Raw genomic sequence first — 23405 nt, 5'->3', positions numbered from 1 at the left:
TCTTTCTTCCACATGAAGACACAAATAACATGGCCATCTGCAAACTAGGAAAGGGTCCTCATGAGAACCCAAACATGCTGACACCTTGATGTTGGTCTTCCTGTCAGAACTGTGAGAAATAAATGTTGTTTAAGCTATCAAGCCTTTTATTTGTTATACTTTCCTGAATTAAGACAGGGAGATTAAGAAAATTATTAAAAATGGAAAAAAGGCAGAAAAGGTGGGTAGCATGTCTTTTCAATGTTATTCTGACATTGTTCAATAAACTCACCCTAGTGAGTTATTAGAAAATTATATAATTTTCTAGGGAAATGTACCTGTGTTTGAGTTTGCTATTTACTATTTGATCAGAATCCAGACACTATAAAGTTACTTGCAAACATGTAAGTTTCTCTCTGATAGAAAAGATAATTGTGATGGTTATGGTTTGATTGCCCCATAGGACAGTAATGAGTTTTGTATCTAACCTAGCAGCCTTACTTTAAAATATTTTAGATGTTTTTCTTGCTAGACTATATAAACCCCTTTTCATGAAATGCTCTTGGAGCCAGTTTTTACCATCTTAGTAGTTTTTCTCATTAATTAATGAGTTGAATAAGATGTTTATTTTAGGGGTGCCCAGGTGGCTCAGTGGGTTAAGTGTCCGACTTCAGATCAGGTCACAATCTCGAGGTCTGTAGGTACAAGCCCCGCTTCGGGCTCTGTGCCGACAGCTCAGAGCCTGGAGCCTTCTTTGGATTCTGTGTCTCCCTCTCTCTCTGCCCCTCCCCTGCTCACACTCTGTCTTTTTCTCAAAAAATGAACAGACATTAAAAAAAATTTAATAGGAAATGTTTATTTTATATTTGTATAAATCATCTTTAACTTTCTATAAGTAATACTTTGATCCATATAAGGTAATCATGTAAGCTTGCATTTTAATATAAATATAAGAATTTATATGGGTATTCTCATAAGACTTCAATATCATACAGAAGAAAATAAGGCCAAAATTTAGTCTCCTTTTACTTTGAATTATATTTAACTTTTCTTGTGCATACTTTAAAATAATTAGATGTGTATCCTATAATAGCAAAGAGGATGACAGGTGTTCTGAACATAGATTAAATAGTCTTAACGTTATGAACCAGGAATTGTCTCTAGAAATAACCAATCTTATTTTCCAATTACTTTCAGAAATGACAGAATAATAGTAAATCTGCCAAAGTCAAAATTGTTTTTGGTAGATATTTTCCAAAGGTAATATCATGAATACTAATGAAGCCAATGCAGCAATTTGTTATTTCAATGTATATTTAGTAGGTGACTCAAACCTCACAGGTCCCTGGGAAATGGTTTTGCACAATATCTGAATTTTTCTCCCCATAGGAGCAATACTGAAATTTTCCTCTCGACAAGGTGGATCACTAAAGACACTTGCACTTATAAATTTCCTGTGTAAAGCAGGTATACCGTATTCTGTAAGATGGAATTCTGGGGTCTTCATCAACCATTTGCTAAGACACGTGAACTAATGTAAAGCTGCTTGTAAGAGAAAAAACTGACCTTGTCAGCAGGCAAAATTATTTACAGGTGAGAAAGTATTTTTTCATTTCATGTGGATGAGAATAAGGTCCTCTGCTATCTTATTTTGAACACTCATACCTCCCCGACTCCAGCCTGTAGTCCTTAAACTGCTCAACAATTACCAACATATAACATATATCTTACTTTTTGATTTGTTAATGTTCTGTTTTCCTTAATAAAGTATAAACTTCATGAGGTCAGAGATTTTTGTTTGTACTTTGTTTTCCTGCTATAACCTATCACTTAATAAATGTGTCTGGTACAGAGCAACTGCTCAATACATATATGTTAAATAATTGAACGAAGTAGATGAATGAGTGAATGGGTGGGACTTATTTAAGTCCATTTAACACTATGATAATGTAAAAAATTTTGAAACAGGTCTAGGCATCTTTCATTTGATGTTCCCTTTTATTACATAATGAGATTCATATGTTCTGAATTTATATTTTTATGTTAGATTCATCTTGATTTTATTTTTTTATTTTACTTTAGCAAAACTTAATGTTTAATAAATGACAGAAATTGTCACCCCTTGTCATTATAATATTACCTTCTTACAAATTCAATAATTCATAAAGTTTTTTCTTTCTATTTTGGTCCTTTTTTATCTATTTTTATAGGTCCTCTCATATTCTGTTGTTAAGCAGATAAAGTATAAATTAAAAATTAATATCATCTATATCTAACTCATGAAAAATCTAGTTTTAAAAACTCTGAAATGATTGCCAAAATATTATTAATATACCTATTCTATCAAAACCCTTTAGAAAACAAAATAAGTTTAAAAAAATAGTTTTTTCTACTTTGTATCAGTGAACAATTATGAATTTTGAATAATTAAATAATTCCCACAAAACTGTACACATTTAAGTTAATTATTATAGCAGCAGGAGTTTGGTTTTTGAATATGTGCTATAACAACATTGGTAATAGAAGTATAACATTTTCTTCTACTAAGAAAAATATAATCAAAGGCAGTTAATGTAGAAGAATCATTAAATATATATAAAAATCACATTCTGATTTCTAGGAGGCTTTGCCTTCTATGTAGTGAGATCAAATAAAATATTACCAGCACAAAAATAAGTTATTAAGTTGCATCATTTCACCATCAATACCCAGTGATCAAACACACTCATTTTCCCTCAAATATTAACTAATCAGTATACAGTTGATAAAGTGAAACAGAAGATCTGATATTGCCAATGAATATATATTTTTGTCACCTACAGTACATATTAACATTCAAATTATTACTTTGAACTGTTAATAAAATAATAAGTAATAAAAATATTATTGGAGTTTAAATTTTAGTTCAAAGTACATAAAAAGAAAAAAATTAAAATATTAATAGGTGGTTCCTACATGACATTTATTTTTGTACCAAAAGAGTCTTTGTCAGTTAGTCTTTAGAATCTGTAATAATTTTCTCCTTGAGAACACTGCAGATATTAAAGAGGAATTTTCAAGTTATGATGGCAGACTGATCACTAACTTGTTCTCCAACCACTGGAATAAACATTAAATCTTCCAAAAAGTTTCAGACTTTTTTAAAAAAGTTTATTTATTTATTTTGAGAGAGAGAGAAAGAGAGAGCAAGCAGGGGAGGGGCAGAGAGAGAGAGAGAGAGAGAATCCACAGCAGACTATGCACTGTCAGTGCAGAGCCCAATATGGGGCTGGATCTCACTAAACAGGAGATCTTGACCTGAACCAAACCAAAAGTCGGACACTTACCAACTGAGTCACCCAGGTGTCTCAAAAGTTTCAGACTTTTAACAGCATTGGAAACTAAGAATCTTTAATCTACAAGGCTCAAAGACATATTTTTATTTACTAAAGTATAAGTGAGCTCATGAGGCAGAATGTTGTATAAGCAACAGAGATATGGAGGGAAGAGGAAACCATAAAAACTTCCATTCATCTATTTGTTAAATTGATTCATTTTACCCCTCAAAAAGAGAGGACTGTATCATCTGTCCTCCCCAATCTGCTCCATTCATGTCTCTCATTCTACAATCAGTCTCATTCTGAGATTAGAGAACTATTGGAATGATGTCCTTTGGAAAATGTAGTTATTTACCATGTCTGCTAATGAAAGAAAAAAAGAATTTCTAAGAATATCCAGAAACAGATCTCTACCTCATGGGCACATAACCAACCAGGCAGTGAAACCGATATCCTTCCTTAGATCAGAAAACTTAACACATTACAAACAGCATTACATTACAAAAGGAAAACTTACAATTACAAAATAGCAACAATAAAAACTCTTTTGCACCAGCTGTTGGGTGGGCTAATCAGTTCTCTCTTTGTTTTGAAAATTAAGTAAATAATTCTAATAGTAATCTCATGGTTATTATAAGAACAGAGAATTCACTGATTTAGACCTGAAACTGACCTAACGACAGATTAAGTTTTATATCTTCTATTTCATAGATATCACAAGTCACAAAACAACAATCACAAAACAAAACAAAAACCCAACTTTGGGAGAAAGCTGTACCACATAAACAGAAATTAGTTTTAAGAAATTGATAATGAATTATGTTCTCAGTAACAGCGTTGAAAGCTATAAAGAAAATACCAATCATGATCAAAATTGAGTTGATTTCAAAGTCAGGAAGAAAGGAATAGAGAGTACAGTGAGATAAGGCAACATGGCAAAGATTTAATACTGCAGATTGAAATTCAGTCTTGAAAACAATGAAGCAGAATGATGGTGTTACAGAAACTGAATCTATCCTGTGGAGGACAAACCTAGGACATTTCCCCTGAACACAGAGTAACAAAAAAAGAGGAAGACAATCATCAACTACAGGATAAGACATGGAGAAGAGAGAATGAGAACATTTATCTTCCCAAGGAGATCAAAACCAAAGGGTAATGAAAAAACATCAATATAAGATATAATTTAAGAAAACATTATACAACTGAAGAGAGGTTTGACTTATAAGACAAAGTGTCTACCAAGAAAATACCTCATCTTATCCTAGTGAATTTGTAAAATATTTTAAGAAAAAAATTAATAATTCTACACTCAAGGAGGCAGAAAATCAGTCTTACTCCAAGGCATAAAAAATGACCCTTGAAACTTCTGATAATAAATGCAGAAGAGAGTAAAATCCACAGTATTTGGAAAGAGAAAGAAAGTAAAAAATATTTATATGCCAGGTGGTTTGTCAGTTCTGTGTGTAGAGCAGAGAAAATGAACCACACATGTTCTCTCATAAGAAACACATGAAGATAAATTCTAGCTAGCACAAATACAGATTATTTATTAATTTAGTCATCAAATATTTAATGGTAGTGCCATTATCACAGTAGACACTATGTTAGGCATTAAGGATAAAAATGTGGGTCAAATTTCACACAGTACTAGACAGAAGGTGATACTTGTATTACACAGTGCTAGAGAGATAACCAGGAGATACGACCCAGAGAGGGAATCAAAAAGGATCCCTCAGAAAGTTTTCATTGTGTTGAAAATTAAAGAATGAGTAGTAGTAATCAGAGTCATTGGGATGAAGGGGAAGTATTGTCAGAGATCCTAAGAAGAAAGTAACCATGATATGGTCATGGAAGTGAAAGAAGCTACTGTGGCTATAAAGGAGAAAAGAGGATTATAGTGCTACATGATGCATGGGTAGTAGTAGAGACTGGAACATGCATGGCCTTATCAGCCATATTAACTTTTTTGGTCTTTATCTGAAAATCATGGGAAATCATTGACTGATTTAAGGTGTGTGTGTGTGTGTGTGTGTGTGTGTGTGTGTGTGTGTGTGTTGTCCATGTATGAGGCACATTTTCAAATTCACATTTCTAAAAGTTCACACTGGTTGAAGTACTTAAGAATAGATTAAAAGGGGACAATTTGGATATAGGGAAGCCATCTATAACACTACTTTATTTGTGCATTACCAGAGATAATGAATTAACTCATCACGAGAAAAAGATGTACCAGACTGAAAGACTAGGTTTTTGATGTATGTGATTTATTGGACATAAATATCTTTTCACTAAGATAAAACATGTTAGAAGAGGTGTGTTCATCGTTAGGGAGAAGGCTACATGTATAGGGTGGGGAATTTTTAAGTGTTAGTATCCTTTGAGACATTTAAATGAAAATCTCAGATTTCAAGAAAGCAGCTGGATCTGGATTTCTGACGAGAGTTCTCAGAGATAATGTGTGTGTGTCATCACACCTAGGATTTATTAAAAACTTTGCAACTGGATAAGACAGAGAAAAAAGCTCACAAATACATAAGCCTGGTGAAGATGAACTGGTACTAAGCCCTGAAAGAACTTAAAATTAAACTAAGAATAAATACTTTTGTCAACACAATTAAAAATAGGATTCCTGAAAGAATATATATATAATAAATGGCTTTAATAATATAGAAGTTTCTTCCTTTCTCATCTAAAATAAGTTACATGTGTATGCAATCTAGGGCTTGATTTGGTAGTTCCAAGGTTATCATCATCCTTAGCAAGTGATATTGATTCTCAGGTTCTCCTCAGCTCCAGAATTCCTGCTATAGCCCTACTTCATGTCCTTAGTCCAAGCAGGAGAAGGAGGAAGAATAGAGAGCATCCAGAAGACTTACCCGATTTATGCTTCAACTCACTGCTCACTCTTGGGTGCAATATCACTGGGAAATGCAGTTTTGGGCTGAACACATTGCCATCTGGAATGAAATGTGCTTTCTGTTAGTGAGAAGAGAATAGGCACTGGGCAGGCAACTGTGGGAAAATCACTCTTATACACTAATGTTTATGGTGTATATTGTTACGGACTTTCTGAATGAAATTTTGGCAAACTTTATCCAAATATTTAAATTTTTTTCTGATGGAGTGTTTTCAATTTTAGGAAGTTATTCTAATGAAACAGAGAAATTCTGTCTCAACAAGCAGACTTGGGAAGTTTACAGCTATAGTCATCCTCATATTTAGGTAGGAAACAATCCAAATGGCAAGAAGACCACTTCAAGTTGCAGGTTCTGGATATCAGCTAATTAATTCTTGAGTGGGGCATGGGATATAGTTGTGGCCTTTAAGATAATTCACATTGGCATTCCTGGTCCCATTCTTTTAATAAAAAAGCTTCAGTAATTATGTCAAACTTACGTCTTTCTCTTAAGTTTCTTTCTTTTTTGATACCTTATACCCTGGTTAGCTTTCACTCTCATTTGTCCAATGCTTTATAGTCTGGTGCCAATTAAACGTTGTATATTGACCTAGTCTGTTATCATTATTGGAAACAAGAAATCTTTATCATTATCTAATTATATTTAATTTTGTCATTCAGAGATTTCATGTACTATTCAGTGAGAAATATGATATTTAGTCCATTCTTTGTCTTAGAAAAACCAGTTGAAATTTCTTTCTTCCTATATATGGTGGGAGAACACCAGCTATAATCAATTTGGTTCTGTAGGATCTTAATTTTCCTAAACAATTTGGCTTGCAGTAGCAAATATTGAGAAAGGTACAAGGCTACTCTTCATAAAAAGAGAATTACTTAATAGAAAAAAAAATATTATATGCATTACATATCATTAAAATTAACTCCTAAATTAAATTAAAATTACTATATCACTTTTTATTTGTATTATAACTTTCTTGTTAAACTTCATACTAAATTTTTTATGATTATAAATAAATAGTCTTGCTTTTATTTACAGACTCAACTTGTTCAAAATAATTATAGTAGCATTTTCTCTGTTATGCATATATTGTTAAAACTTAGACAATGAGAATCCATTTTAACTGAGTTCATATGTGCTTGCACTATCCCATCTATCTTTGAAATCCTCCTCATTTTTGAGCAGTCATAATATATTCTAGGTCACAAGATCAACTATTATCTAAGAAGTGCTAGTTCGTTTTGACAAAGGAAGAGAAAACAGTTGTATAAAGGAAATTCTGGGCATTGGGCGCTGCATATAAGGTTTTTCCACATGAGTAAGTCTGGTAAATACGTAAGAGTAATAGTGGGTCAAATTCAAGCCAGAACTAGAAAAGTCACTACTTCTAAAAAGGCCACAAGTTCACAATATTTCTGGTTTTGTGTTATGAAATCTTATTTTTTGATGTGAAGTTGAGTTTATCAGTAACATGAACACTCAGACTATTAACCCTTCCCCAAAGTTTTAAATATGGTCCTTTTTCTTTTATAATTTTTATGCCTCATTGACTTCCATTTTAGCATCACTTCATTGCTTTTCACTATTGGTTACAGTAATAGAAAGAAATGTTCTCTAATGAGTTTATTCTTTTTAGTCATCTTACTGATAGGTAGAGACATAAAATATATAGATATAAAAGTTCATTTTATTTTCATACTGTAGAAATGAAGTAAGTAATAGTTAATGAGAGACTGAAGTAATTCTTAAAGTAAAACGTTAAAATGTACAATGTTAAAATTATGTTTTGTGAAGTCTATATAAGTTTCTATTTGAAGTTAAAAAACTCATTCTATGTAGTTATTTTTAGTAAATAATTAGTGGCATCTTGTCGTGTGCTGTTATGAAGCACAGCATTTGCTATTTTGTAGGTCTCAATAATCCTTGTGCAAATATGAAATGCAAATACATAATTAATGAATTTATTAATAACTCATTTAAAATATTTATTTTATGTACTCCACATCAAATATTCTTCAAGGTCTAGGGTTACAATAATAAACAAGATACTTATGTGTCTCTCCTCCCCTAAGTTACAAAAACAGTTGAGAAAACATCCAGTTAAATAAATAATAATAGTGCTTGATAAATGGTATGGTAGGAGAAACGAGAATTTTATGAGAGCCTATCGCAATGGTACAGACCTGTCTTAGTGATGGTCTTCCTGAGAATGCCACATTTATGTTAAGAATTAGAGAATGAATAGGACTTAGCCAGACAGAGGGTGATGTGATGGCCTTGCAGAGCGAATGTCATCTATTTTTAGGAGTCAGACATTATCTAACAGGCAAAACTAAATCATTGAAAGGACTTGGTAGTGAATAATCAGATTTGCATTTTTAGAAATATTACTTAGACGGGAATTTGGGACTGTAAAGGGATAGGGCTACAGAAAACAGAAATTTGGAAGCTGTTTCAGAATTGCAGTTAGGGATGACAATGGCCTAGAACAGAGTGGGGAAAGACAGAAGGATAGAAAATAACCCATATCCAAACCATCAAAAAAGTCTGTTGAGTTTAATATCAAAATGTTTCCAGAATCTGATCACTGCTCACCATCTGCCTAACCACCAACCTGGTACAAGCCAACAACACACCTCATCTCAATTATTGCAATAGTCTCCTAGAGTGGCCAGATTTTGCCAATAAAAATTTTATCTGGCAACCCAACTCCTAGCTGCTCTCCCACCTCTGCCTCTTCCTCCATTTCAGTCTCTTCTTAACATGGCAACTAGAGTACTGTTAGGAAAACACAACACAATCTTGAAAAGCTCTAAAAAGAGCAACTGGTCATGATGTACACTATTATATTTCTTTACAGTGCTGAGCTTAATTTGCTAACATTGTATCTAGGATCTTTGTATTTATATTAAAAAGTGCTTTGTTCTCCAGTTTCTTTTTCTCTTTCTCAGTCTGCCATGGTGAGGTTTTGCGTTTGAGGTTATAGTCTCATCATTAACCGAATTGGGGAGTAATCTTTTTTTGTACTCTCTAAAAATGTGTTCATAAGATTGCATTTATCGCTTCTTTGCAATTTGATAAAATTTGGCTAAAAACTACCTATGCCTTGTGTTGGATATTGTTTTACATTTTAAAATACTGATTCAATTTATTTGTGATGAGACAATGTTGAGTCAATTTTTATAACATTATTTTTCAGGAAATTGACCATTTTGTCTTTTTTTTCAAGCTCATTGTCATAAAATTCTTCATTGTTTTTCTTTCTGTAATCTGAGTTTTATCTCTACTTATTGTTTTCCCCCTTTTCCTCCTTCATATTGTTTATATGTGCTGCTGTTCTTAATTAATTTTACCAGTGTTTTAATGTTTTTTAATAATCAACTTTTATCCTGTTGATTCTCTCCATTGTATATTTATTTTGAATTTCACAAATTTCTTTTTTTTTAATTTTTTTTTTTCAACGTTTATTTATTTTTGGGACAGAGAGAGACAGAGCATGAACGGGGGAGGGGCAGAGAGAGAGGGAGACACAGACTCGGAAACAGGCTCCAGGCTCTGAGCCATCAGCCCAGAGCCTGACGCGGGGCTCGAACTCCCGGACCGCGAGATCGTGACCTGGCTGAAGTCGGACGCTTAACCGACTGCGCCACCCAGGCGCCCCACAAATTTCTTTTTTTGAGTTTCATAAATTTCTGATCTTATATTTATTATTTCCTAACTTCTAAATTCTTTGGCTTATTGTATTTTCATATACTGTTTCTATTTTGTGTGTTTCAAATTCCCATTGTATTTTCTTATTTGTCAAAATTTCCTGCAACTGTTAGTTAGACCCAGATGTCTAAATGATTCAATTTATTTTATTTCATCTTATTTTATTTTATTTTATTTTGGCAAGAATATTTCATGAGCAGTGCTGTGCAAGTCTCATTGATTATTTTACCTTATGTATGAATTTCCTGAATAATGAGCTGCTTAAAATCTCAAAATTGGAATAATGAAGGATTAAGTATAATTATGTTAATACATGTCATTACCAATTTTAAAAGATTTGCTACATCTCAGTATTTATTCTTTTTGAAGCTCAAATTGTGCTATCTTTGGCTAATGGGAGTCTCTTCACCTTGACTCCTATGTTCTTTTATAGTCTGTGATAGAGATTAGGTGTAGGATTTCAGAAATGACAAGATGACTAGGCTCACCTTGGATATATTTGATCACAGCTTGGAATCACATGTTACCTGCAAGGAGCCCTGGTAGTTCCTTTCAGTGGAAAATAATATTTGGAAATTATATCTGGGTCGTAAGTTTGCATTTTCTACTGGACTACCACAGTTTTTTTTTTTTTTTAAATTTTTTTTTTTTCAACGTTTATTTATTTTTGGGACAGAGAGAGACAGAGCATGAACGGGGGAGGGGCAGAGAGAGAGGGAGTCACAGAATCGGAAACAGGCTCCAGGCTCTGAGCCATCAACCCAGAGCCCGACGCGGGGCTCGAACTCACGGACCGCGAGATCGTGACCTGGCTGAAGTCGGACGCTTAACCGACTGCGCCACCCAGGCGCCCCTACCACAGTTTTTTTGAGCATCTCAGTAGAGAGCTAAGAGACATGTATTTAATTTATTTTAAAAAGAAAAAAAAATAAATTCTACCCTTCCGTGCTACTCAGAGGGGAGTCCATACGGCATTATCTCGGGTTCCTGTCAGGAAGTGAAACTTTCACAACGTCTGGACCTTGAGGCCTCCTCGAGAATGGAGGAGGACGGAGGATGTCCTTAAATTCCTTGCAGCAGGAACCCTCTTAGATGGAACTAGCCTCGATCTACAAAAGGAAAAGTGATGGCACCTACATCATACGTCTGAAGAGAACCTGAGAACCTTCTGCTGGCAGCTGAGGCCACTGTTGCCACTGAAAGTCCAGGTGCTGTCAATATATCGTTCAGGAACACTTGCCAGCAGGCTGTAGTTTAAGTTGTAGTTGCCAGCGGGGCCACTTCAAATGCTAGCCACTTCACTCCTGGAAACTTCACTCGTCAGAGCCAGGCAGCCTTCTGGGAGCCGTGACTTCCAGAAGTTACTACATCCCAGGGCCGATCACTAGACTCTCACAGAGGGTTAAGTCAACTTCCCTCCCATTGTTCCGTGTAACAGAGATTCTTCGTTGTGCTGTGTGGACACGGTGACCCCACACAACAACAAGCGCCCATTCTGTGGGTCAAAGGGGGCGGACGCTGGGCGGGAGATTCTGCTCATGCGCAGCACGGTCTCGCGTGAGCACCGTGGCGGTTGTGCCTGATCTCTAGTTTGGCGGAGATTCCGGGGACTGAAGAAGAAGAGCGTGCCACTGCTAAACAGTCTGTGACTAAGAAGGAATTCCAGGGTAAAGGGACCTCTCTAGCTCCTGAGTTTATTGCTACTAAACTCCAGGTTGTAGCCGGGTCCGAGGGGACTCAGGTGACTTCTGTGCCTGTCGGTGGTTCCCTGCTGAAGACCAGAGCATGCAACTCGCCAGCCCGACTGAAGACTGGTCTGCAGCCCCCACGGCTCACACCACTGGATCAACAATTAACTGAGTGGTGTTAAACTGTTCTTCCCTGGGCTCTTAAATTAGAAAATGGAAATATAACGTTGACAAAAAAGTTCTAAGAAAGTAAGTAAATAAATTACCAATTAATTCATTACACTGATTTCCCACATTTAAATGGAAATCACAGGATTTTATTGAACTTGATTTATATCTTTGTCTTTACTGAAAATCTTGGTTCCTAATGATATTAGTATATTACTTAAATGCTTTAATCTATTTTGTGTATAGTGGAGTATGTTTATATGCTTCTAGTTTTAAGATTATAATAACTTAATAACAGGATCAGTAGGGGCAATTTAAGATTTAGTGATCTTTAGCTTTGGTCCAGTTAGGAGTATATTCAGTCAAAATTCTATTTTTAAATTAATTGAAAAAAATACCTTTGCAATTATGCTACCGATTTCATGTAAAGTAACATTAGTGAGTTTCACTTTTTTAAAATTTTATTTTAGGGATTGCCTCACTTTTTAAAATTTAATGTTATCTTTCAAATACACAAAATAAGAAAAGCGTTCTAAGGTCAAAACTATAAAACAAAGCACATTAAAAATCATCTACCTTTCCTTCCTGTTCTTCCCACCACCTCAATTTTGTCTTCTTCCTATCTAAAGTTTACTATTTCTTCTAATTAACATTTGGTTTATCCCTTTACTGTTTCTTTCTGAAAATATTAGCACATATGGGTGTATATGTATGAGTGTGTGTATGAATTCTTATACCTTTGTTACCCAAAAGGTACCCAAAATGATGTAACATCTTTCTTTCATTGTTTTTCTTTTTTACAACTTTTTTGCTTTTGCAAATAGGAGGGACATAAATAGCCTTGTGTGTTAGTCAATTCATATTTCTGTGAGTGTATCTTAGGGGCAGATTCCTACAAGTGAAATTTCTGGGTCAAGGGGCAAATGCATGTTTAATTTTGCTAATTAATAATTTGCTAATATCAAATTCTTAGAGGTGATATGGTTTTAAATTTCTAGGAATGTATGAAAGTGATTGTTTTCTCACAGCCTCAACAACAGCATGTTTTCAAAACATTCATCTGTTTTTAGAAATGATGCCTCACTGTAGTTTCCATTTATATTTCTCTTATTATATATGTGATTAAGGGCCATTGCTGGTTCTGTTTTCCATGATATTTACATATTTGTTTCTAAAGTTTTTGGACCTCTTCTTCTTACTTCTTAGAAGTTTTTTTTTTAATTTAATAGCAATATTTTCCCCCTGTATGTGATTTAAGATGCAAATATTATATTCAATTTTGTCACTTATCTTTCATACCCTCCCTACCTTATGTTCTTTTCCTTATTCATAACATGTACATTTTTAATATCAAAATGATAAAGCATTTCCTTTTGCTTCTAGATTTTGAATCACAGCAGCGCATTTTTTACCCTTTCCTAGCTAATAAAGGAATTTGCCTATGCAGTTCACTAGTACAACTTTATTTTGGCATTTAGATATCTGATAGTAGTTTTAAAAATTCTCATGGTCTGCAATACATCTTTTGATATACAGCATTTTATTTTTGGTTAGTGTTAAGTATTTTTTAAATCTTTCTTACAATTTCTTTTTTGATGAATGAGTTATTTAAAAGTAGTCTGTATAACACCGTTTCTTTGACATTTTTTGAGAGTTGCCTTATGGGTTAGGTGGTCATTTGTCTAAATGTTCAATATGTACTTAAATATTCTCCACTTGTTGCTCCAGAGTTCTGCTTATGACCACTAAGTAAATTGTGTCAACATTTTGTTCAAATTTTCTGTATCTTAATATTTTGTCTGCTTGACTTGTAAGAAACTGAGTTACATTGAAATCTTTTGTTATGTTGTTGTATCTGTCTATTTCAACTTGTAATTCTGGCCAATTTAGTTTCACATACTGTAAGACTGTTTTACCACATACAAGAATTACAATTTAATATGTTCTTAGAGAACTGACACTTTTATCTATACATAGTATATTCATTTGATATATAGAAAAGCTACCTGCTTAGGTATATTTTTTCTGATGTTAGTGTATCAGACTCAACCGTAATTTCATTAGTGTTTTCTTGGTATATATTTATTGATTATTTTAATTTTAATTTTTACTTGACCTTGGGTTTTTGGTGTATGTTCTTATAAAGAGCTTATAGCTGAAATTTGGTATTTTTATATAACCTGAAAATATGTGTCTTAGTTAGTAACCTTAGTTCATATTATTGAGAAATAAGAGTTAGCTTATCCCAGATTGGTCTTCTAGAGGTTGGTTCCTAGAAAGAAAAGAATTGACTTCATACAGGCCTATAAAGCTCTGTGGAGATGAGTTGTGGTCTGGTGACCAAGAAAATCACTCCTGGTACATATTACGGCTTGGACCCCAGCCCCAGGTTATATGAAGGGAGCATGTCAGATCTTGCTGATATGTTGACAGATCATATGGCTGCAGTCACATGGCTTGAACCAGAAGGGGCAGATAATGCTACCTATCTACTATGAATGCTGAGATTGCAGGGCAGGGCTAAAGCCAAGGTTCTGCCATGTCAAATTGCTGATGTAGTTACTGGCTCCTGATCTAACCAGGGAGGGACTTAATGCTTTCCATGGATTAATGATACTTAAAAGGTCCACAGCTCATGTGTAAGGACCTTTTTCCAGTCTGAAACCTACACTGAAATTCTCCTCATTGTCCTAGAATTGAAAGGGTGACAGAGGACATGCACACCTGCTATTGCTTCTATTTTTATAGATTTTCCCCAATAAGCAGTACTCCAGAAATGTCTGGTGTATAAGTTTCTATTCATATAAATTTTACATATGACAACAGGTATAATGAATGCTGATAGTGCCTGATTATTTTCTGTACATTTACTTTTCCTTTTATGTTTGTTTCATTTTCTTTGAGTTATTTTTGTCTTCTTGGTGTTTTTAACTGGGGGATTAATTAGGCTGTTTTTGTTTGCTTTCACATATCATTTTTCCTTTTACTGGTTTTGAATGCATATAACAATTTTCTTTTACTGGTTATAATTGATATTTTATTCTGAATATTTATTTAACACAATTTAAAGTTAATAATTCAGATGCCTACTGACCAATGCAAAAACTCTAAAACCCTTTAACTTTTATCAACTCAATTTTGACATGTATTATATTAAGTATTTTGCATTTGCCCTTTTTGAAGCTCCACAGATTACACTTACTGTTGCTATTATTATTCTTATTTTACACAGAAAATACTTGTTAGATATGTCCACTTTGTCTTTTTTTTTCTTTTTACTGTTAAGCATTTTCTTTAGTAAGTAGACCACTTAGAAGTCTCTTCAGTGTAGGCTTATTTTTGGTAAAATATCTCCATTTTCATGTATCTTAAAATTGTTTTGTGTTGTTTTTCTCTCCTTGTTGAGAGACAGTTTTGGTAGGCACACACTATTAGGTTAACAATAATTTTTTTCTGAGCAATTAAAGTAAATAACATTGCATCATCTTTTGGCTTCCATGATTACAATCGAGTTTGTTATGTTTTTCTAAGTGCTTTTTTAAGGTTTTCTATTCATCTTTGGAATTCTTCAACATTGTTGTAAATATATCTAGGATTTGATTTCTCTTTCTTAAGCTGTATTTAGTGTCTGTCCTTTTCAACCACCCATTCAATTTTCATTTCTTTGCAATTTCATCTCTCTTCCCATACTGTCTTTAATTCCATCACTGCCAAATTAGCTCACTCAAAAGTCACCATTCTCTACCAGATTAACAATACAGTGTCTTTTACTTAGTTCTTGACCTCCCTTAGCCTCCCATAGTTATTTTCACTTGGTTTATTCATTTGTTCTTGAAGTCTTATTTCTTGGGTTATTAGATGTGGTAGACAAAATTCTAAAGATGCCTACATCCCAAGATTCCTGGTCTTTGGTTATTCAATCAAACGCTAATATGGGGACTCTTCTGAAGGGATCTTGCAGATATAATCAAAGTCCCAAGTCAGTTGACATTAAAATATGGAGATTATCCAGGTGGCCTATCCCAATCAAGTGAGCCCTTTTAAAGTACGGTTTTCTCCAGTTGGTTTCAGAAGGGGAAGTCAGAGAGATTCCAAGTGAAAGAAGGAATTGACTCTCCAATGCTGGTTTAAAGATAGAGTGGAGAGTAGGGTAGATATGGGTGAAGGAATGTAGACAGCCTTAAGTTGGCCCCTGGCCAACAGCCAGTAAGGAAATGTGGACCTCAGTCCTGTAACTGCAGTCCTATAGCTATAGTTGAACTCTACCAACAACTTGAATGGGTTTGGACACAGATTCTTTCCCGGAGCCTCCAGATAATAGACCATCCTGGCTGATACTTGGATTTTAGACCTTGAGACCTTGTGCCCAGACCAACATAACTGTGATAGAATAAATGGCTATTGCTTTAAGTTGCTAAACCTGAGGTAATTTGTTACGCAGCTCTTGTATGCATAAACATTTGCTAAGAGGGTATATCTTACATGCTCTTGTAACAACAAGAACAAAGTATTTTAAAAATAATACAGCAGCCCTCTTTGCACAGTGGGCAGCGCGTCAGTCTCATAAAAACAATAGAAAATTAATATCCTGGGCTTCTGTACTCCTGACTTTCCTCTGATTGTTATGACCACTGTCTCTGGCTTATCTCCTGGATTCTTTTCCTCTGCCCAATCCTTAAAAGGTGGGTTTTTCCTCAGATCTTCAATCAGTCACTACCCTTATAATTTAGTCAGAATAAGTGTATCAGTCTATGCAAAAGTCTTCTGTTTCTCTTTTCTTCTTCATTACTTTATGAGGAGATCAGTCTCAAGTTTTTGTGTTTAAATAGCATTTGCAAATCTTGAATATTCTCTTATTCTTCAGCTTAAAGAAAAAATTAAAGATAAATAAAGAAAATAACCCTATACAGTGTTTTAAATTTGACACTAAAACGTCACTTGCAATTTAATTGAATCCATAATTTTTAAACTATTCTGTTTTCTCTAATTTATTTTCCAATCCCATTCAGCCCCTATTGTCTATATGATAACATATAGAATGTAATATTTTCATTAGGACTGTTTTCTGGTTATTTCAGGTATATGCATCTTCCCTCCCTAAAGTGAGGAATTCTTAGGTTTTTGAAAGTAGGTACTGTACCCTATGTTGAACCTCCACCCCAAACAGAGCACAATTGTGGGAACATTAAATATGTTTGATGCAAGTTTTCTGACTTACAGAGAAAATGAGAACTAAAAAGGGGGCCTCTGAATAAAGGGAGAGATGGGGATATGTTTGTAATAATTCCTACCACTACATCATCTTGAATTTCTCTCCACTGTCAGCATTTTAACTCAGCAATACCACAATGCCACAGGAGAGAAAGAGGAGGATTGTATTCTATTTGTTTACTTTCCTTACCAAAAATACATAATTCTATATCTAACATCTCCTGCATATATCTACTGTAGCTCTTTTATTTTTGACCTTATTAAGACACAAGGTTTTTCAAAGCAGAGACCTTGATTTGTTTGGACAGAGACAGCACAAGGGACATTTGATAAATGCTAAATAATCAACTCCTAAAGATGCATGACAGAGCTGGCAGATTATGCCCATTTAACTTTCTTTCTCTAATGCCTAGCCTAATCTTGTGCACAGCTGGGATATAATAAGATATTTCTCATGATAGATAAGAATACTCTGAGGGCCATGGACTATAGAGACCTCAGGTCATAGCTGGCCATTATGCTTCTCATCCCAAGTCTCTGAATTTCTTCATGGTTAGTTCTGCTTGTTGCTATAGTCAGAAAAGCTAAGGAGGTTGTATGGAGACTAGCGGGAAAAGATGTGATGGATGTAGAAACAGTAGGAAATGATGAATGGTCCTGCAGCCTCTCTGGGCAAGAGGTTTCAAAAGAATGCATACAAAAGGATAGATTTTCCTGTGCTCTGAATGTATTGTCAAGAAATAAATTACTTAAAATGCACCTTTTTAATGTTTTCATTTGTCTTTTCTACATATCTCTACACACTCTTTTGCCAAAGCAAAATACCACAGCCTGATTACATATTAAAAATCCCCACACAGTGTCTGTGATAAAATGGTATAAGTGTCATCAAAAGCATTTTAGAATATTATAATACAAGTTAAGTGAAAAGGCTATAGGAATGTACTGATTATTGATAATAAGATGATAATATTAGCTACTGTTTACTGAACATTTTCCACCTGCTAGGCACACTGCTAAACAGTTTATATAAATTAGCTCATTCAGTATTTTTCAAAAGTATGGTTGTGTATACAAATGATGAAATGGAGGAAAGACTTATCGAAAGTTATACAGCAAATACAATGTAGAGTCAGGATTTTAACCCATTTTTATCCTGCTCAAATTATTAAAATCCATGATATACTACCTCTCAAAAGGATTTACCATTGATTTTGAATGTATTTTTAGAAATTGGAGGGCTTTTGCTGAGAATTTATATTTTATTTCATAGTATTTTCCTAGTGTAATCCTAAAAAGTACTATTTCAGAAATAGAGATATGAATCTGAACCATATTATTATGCATTTACTTCCCATGTCTTATGTCAGGTGATGCTAATGGATAAATTTTGAGAGGATAATGTGAAGTATATTTAAGGAAGTAACATGTCTTCATCAGATTAGATTATAAATGAAGATGACATAGATAAAGGGAATTAGTGTGAAAAGGGCTTCATTTTTCTGGGTAAAAATATGTTCAAGCACAGATTGAAAATGTGAATGAAATTCAACTTAACTCCAATTTTAAAAATCTATTGATGTTGGAAGAAGCAAGCACGAGGTCATACTTTTTCCCTCTCTGTAAGTCTGATGTTTTTTCTTTGTCTCTTGTAGTTCATGTATTAATTTGAATGTCATGTTGATGGAGGCACTGGTTTTCTTTTGTGGTGTTTAAATTGATATCTTTTACATGACAAGCTTATAATGACTCATTTATTTTTTTTTCAACGTTTATTTATTTTTGGGACAGAGAGAGACAGAGCATGAACGGGGGAGGGGCAGAAAGAGAGGGAGACACAGAATCGGAAACAGGCTCCAGGCTCTGAGCCATCAGCCCAGAGCCTGATGTGGGGCTTGAACTCACGGACCCGCGAGATCGTGACCTGGCTGAAGTCGGACGCTTAACCGACTGCGCCACCCAGGCGCCCCTATAATGACTCATTTAAATAGGTAACATGTTTTAGTAGATTAAGCAGAAATGTGACTGTACTTTTTCTGATAGATAAATTTTACACGTGGTAAAATAAAGAAATATTTTTAAAGAATGTGCATATTTTATGTAAAATTTTATAGCTCTTATGTCTACTGGATTTTGGAGATATGAATCTGTATTTTCACAGAGAAGAAAAGATTTGTGGAAAGTTCTGAACAAATATGTAGTATACAGTATTAAATTTTCTGGTAACCATCTTCAGGGACATCTTGGAACATAGTGTTAGCTAGCATGGAAAATTTCGGTTTTCTCTCTAGGATGGCTCTTCAATAGAAGGGTTGATTGCAAGACAGGGGCCAGTCCTATAGAGTTTGGACCTGGAACTAGATATACTCACCAGAGGAAAAGTTGCTGGTGAAATCAGGAAGTCTAGCCAGACAGGAACAGTTATCTTTAGAGAAACTGACAGGTAACTGGTCAACCTGAGGAGCTACAATAATAGCTAGTGTACAAGGCAAAAACCAGGAATCTACAGGGAGGTAATATATTAAGATGTTGCAAGTAGACAGGGCAATTGCTTGTTAACAGATGCAAGGAAACAGGAAGCTAGCCCTAAGGCCTGGGGTTTAAGGGTTCAGAATCAGGTCTCAAGTGGCAGGGCCAGGAGCATGAGAAAATCAGAATCCCAAACCTGACGAATCCCTTGATGTGCTGGGTTGCTTATCAAGATCAGAACTAATTATAGAGTTCGTATAAGAAACGGAGTCATAGGGTGAGGACTTGATCCCAGGAAAGAATCAGGTTACTGGAAGTTAAACATAAAGTGAAACTACAGGAGCAGCCGGATCAACTGAGTATTGATCACAATCATGACTTCCCTCTCCAGCAAGGCTTGAAATCTTTTGGAAACTGAGACAGGGCCTACCTGTTAGCATTAGTGACTATAGGCAGATGATTACATGAGACATTTTCCAAGTCTTCTAGTCATAATAAGCCAGAGAGATTAGAGTAAGTTTTCACTGTAGAACTGGTACTTAAGGCAATAGAAATATAATTCACTTTGTTTAAATTGAATTGGTTGAGCAGTCATTTTCACTCTTAGCAACACATACACGATAGAAGGAAAACATGGATAAGAAAGAGCAACAGCTCAAAAAACTAAATTGGAGAAACTATAAAAAAGAGAGGTACAAGAAGATCCAAAAGGTCACACTGGAACATCCTTCAGAAATTATACTTTGACTCATAATGCAGTAGTAATTTGATCAGCCTGATAGTTTGCTGCTTTAAGAAGAACATTTGTCAACTTTGTATTCAAGGATTTACTTGGCTAGGGGAAGGGAGATTTTTTTACTTTTCCTTCTGATTTATTCAAATGCTGTCTAGATATGAGAATTCTTTGAGCCTTTAGGCCATTGCTTCCTGAACAATAAATAAAAGAAATGAAATGTCTTAGAAATACCTAGTTAAGTAGTTCTCTATTTAAAGAAAAATATTGTAATAATACACAGTTGCTAATAGAACAGAACTTTGCAAGTGTTATATTAGGTAAAAGTTAAATTATCACCTTAAAATTCTGATCACATATTTGCTTTTCAGTCACACCCACACTCGAAGATTATAATCACCATCAGAAGAGACATCTTTGAACATGAAGTCCAGTAATAAATAGCTGTAATTTCACAAATATCACCCCATTCTTCAAACTGTAATAATTTCACTTCCCACTGTGAACTTTAGATTCTAATTTATATTTTATATTAAATATATTAGTCTCTTCCAACAAAAATGAGATAAGCAGGCATATTATCACAAAGGAAGAGCTATGATAGAAATTTTCACATTTTGTAAATTTAATGCACAAACCAACTCATTTAGTTTGATAAGCATGGGTGTTTTTTTTTACTTCAACCAAAACTGAATTTTTTGTCCTTTAAAAAAGAAAATACATCAGTAGTACTTGAGTATTTTGTACAACTGGGGAAAGAAATGCTGACAGAGCAAGCATTGAAAATGGCGTGCTGGGATAATGTTTGCACAAATACACATCACTTTCTTTTTACCACTCAGAGCCACAGAATTGCTGCTGCTCTGCCTGGCAGTTCAATTATTTCCTAGGCTGGCACCTGCTATTCTATAGCTTGATGGTGTTAACCACCGAAGACAAAGGTATATATTTGTTCTCCAAATGACTTCATGGAGTCCCCAAATCAGCTAAATCGTGTGTGTGTGTGTGTGTGTGTGTGTTTAGAAAACAGACTTCAAATTGGCTTTGCTCAAAACTAAGATATACACTGAAAGTCAATTTTTCAGATCTTACGAACATCTTAACACCTTACTGTCAAACACCTTGACCTTTTCACCTTTCACATTAAGATGTTTTGGCATACATGTCTAACACCCCAGAACTCTGGGGTTTGACAGCTGAAGAGGTCTCTGAACTGTAGGATACCAGGCACATACCCTAACTAACCCCTAACCTTAACCTTAACCTTAACCCTAACTCTAACTCTAATCCTAACCCCAACTCTAATCCTAACCCCAGAAGAAGTCAGTTTTATTATCTGGAGAGGACTCTGCACTGCAAAATACCAGGCAAATACCCTAACACTTATCCTAAACCTAACCGTAACTCTAACCCCTAACTCTAATCCTTAAGTCTAACCGTAGCCCAAACCCTAACCCTAACCCTCTGGAGAAGTCTCTGAACTGCAAAATACTAGGAACATACACTAATCCTAACCCTGACCCTAGATCTGAAGAAAGTGGCTTCCTGAACACACGATAAGAAAAGCTTATTTGTTGGGAGATTTTTGATAACTGATTCAATTTCTTCACTAATTATGGGTCTGTTCAAATTTTCTATTTCTTCCCGTTTGAGTTTTGGTAGTGTGTGGGTGTCTAGGAATTTTTCCATTTCTTCCACGTTGTCCAGTTTGTTGGCATATAATTTTTCATAGTATTCTCTGATAATTGCTTGTATTTCTGAGGGAGTGGTTGTGATAAATCCATTTTCATTCGTGATTTTTATCTATTTGGTTCCTCTTTTCTTTTTGAGAAGTCTGGCTAGGGGTTTATCAGTCTTGTTTATTTTTTCAAAAGACCAATTCTTAGTTTCATTGATCTGTTTTTTTTTTTTTATTCTATATTGTTTCTGCTCTGATCTTTATTATTTCTCTTCTTATTCTGGGTTTGGGGTTTCTTTGTTGTTCTGCTTCTAGTTCCTTTAGGTGTGCTGTTAGATTTTGTATTTGGGATTTTTCTTGTTTCTTAAGATAGGCCTGTATTGCAATGTATTTTCCTCTTAGGACTGCCTTTGCTGCATCCCAAAGGGTTTGGATGGTTGTGTTTTCATTTTTGTTTGTTTCCATATGTTTTTAAATTTCTTCTTTAGTGGCCTGGTTGACCCATTCATTCTTTAGTAGGATGTTCTTGAACCACCATGCATTTGGATAAAGAGTTGGTACCCAAAATCTGTAAAGAACTTACCAAACTCAGCACCCAAAAAAAAAATAATCCAGTGAAGAAATGGGCAGAAGACATGAATAGACACTTTTCTAAAGAAGACATCCATATGGCCAAAAGACACATGAAAAGATGCTCAGCATCACTCATCATCAGGGAAATACAAATCAAAACCATACCACACTGAGATACCACCTCACACCAGGTCAGAGTGGCTAATATGAACAACTCAGGATCCAGATGCTGGTGATGTGGAGAAATGGGATTTTCCCACCAGTTGGCAGGAATGCAAACAGGTACAGCCACTGTGGAAAACAGTGTGGAGGTTCCTCAAAAAATTAAAACTAGAACTACCCTACAACTCAGCATTAGCACTACTAGGAATCTATCCAAAGGATTCAGGGGTGCTGATTCTTAGGGGTACATGTACCCCAATGTTTATAGCAGCACTTTCAACAATAGTCAAATTATGGAAAGAGCCTAAATGTCCACCGACTGATGAATGGATAAAGATGTGGTGTATATATATGTATACACACCCACATACACACAATGAAATATTTCTTGGCGATGAAAAAGAATGAAATCTTGGCCATTTGCAGCAATGTGGATGGAACTGGAAGGTATTATGTTGAGTGAAATTAGTCAATCAGAGAAAGACAAATATATGTTTTCACTCATATGTGGATCTTGAGAAACTTAACAGAAGACCATGGGGGAAGGGAAGGGGAAAAAATAGTTACAGAGAGGGAGGGAGGCAAACCATAAGAGACTCAAACACAGAGAACAAGCCGAGGGTGGATGGGGGGTGGAGAAGAGGGGGAAATGGGTGATGGGCATTGAAGGGGGCACTTGTTGGGATGAACACTGGGTTTTGTATGTAAGTGATGAACCATGGGAACCTACCCCAAAAACCAAGAGCACACTTACACACTGTATGTTAGCCAATTTGACAATAAATTATATTAAAAAAA

The 23405-nt window shown here is 34.9% G+C and overlaps 1 long non-coding RNA gene across 1 annotated transcript; it reads right to left on the bottom strand.

The window, feature by feature from the left end:
* Nucleotides 1-1052: 1052 nt before the first annotated feature.
* On the bottom strand, nt 1053-22951 carry LOC125157695 (uncharacterized). The gene is made up of 3 exons (XR_007149037.1): nt 22706-22951; nt 9744-9748; nt 1053-1063 (listed from the first exon to the last, which is right to left on the bottom strand). It is a non-coding gene; the product is annotated as an uncharacterized LOC125157695 (long non-coding RNA).
* Between the last annotated feature and the right edge of the window lie 454 nt (nt 22952-23405).

Source organism: Prionailurus viverrinus, chromosome X, assembly GCF_022837055.1.
Source record: "Prionailurus viverrinus isolate Anna chromosome X, UM_Priviv_1.0, whole genome shotgun sequence".
Lineage (NCBI taxonomy): Eukaryota > Metazoa > Chordata > Mammalia > Carnivora > Felidae > Prionailurus > Prionailurus viverrinus.
This window is presented reverse-complemented; position numbering and strand designations above follow the sequence as displayed.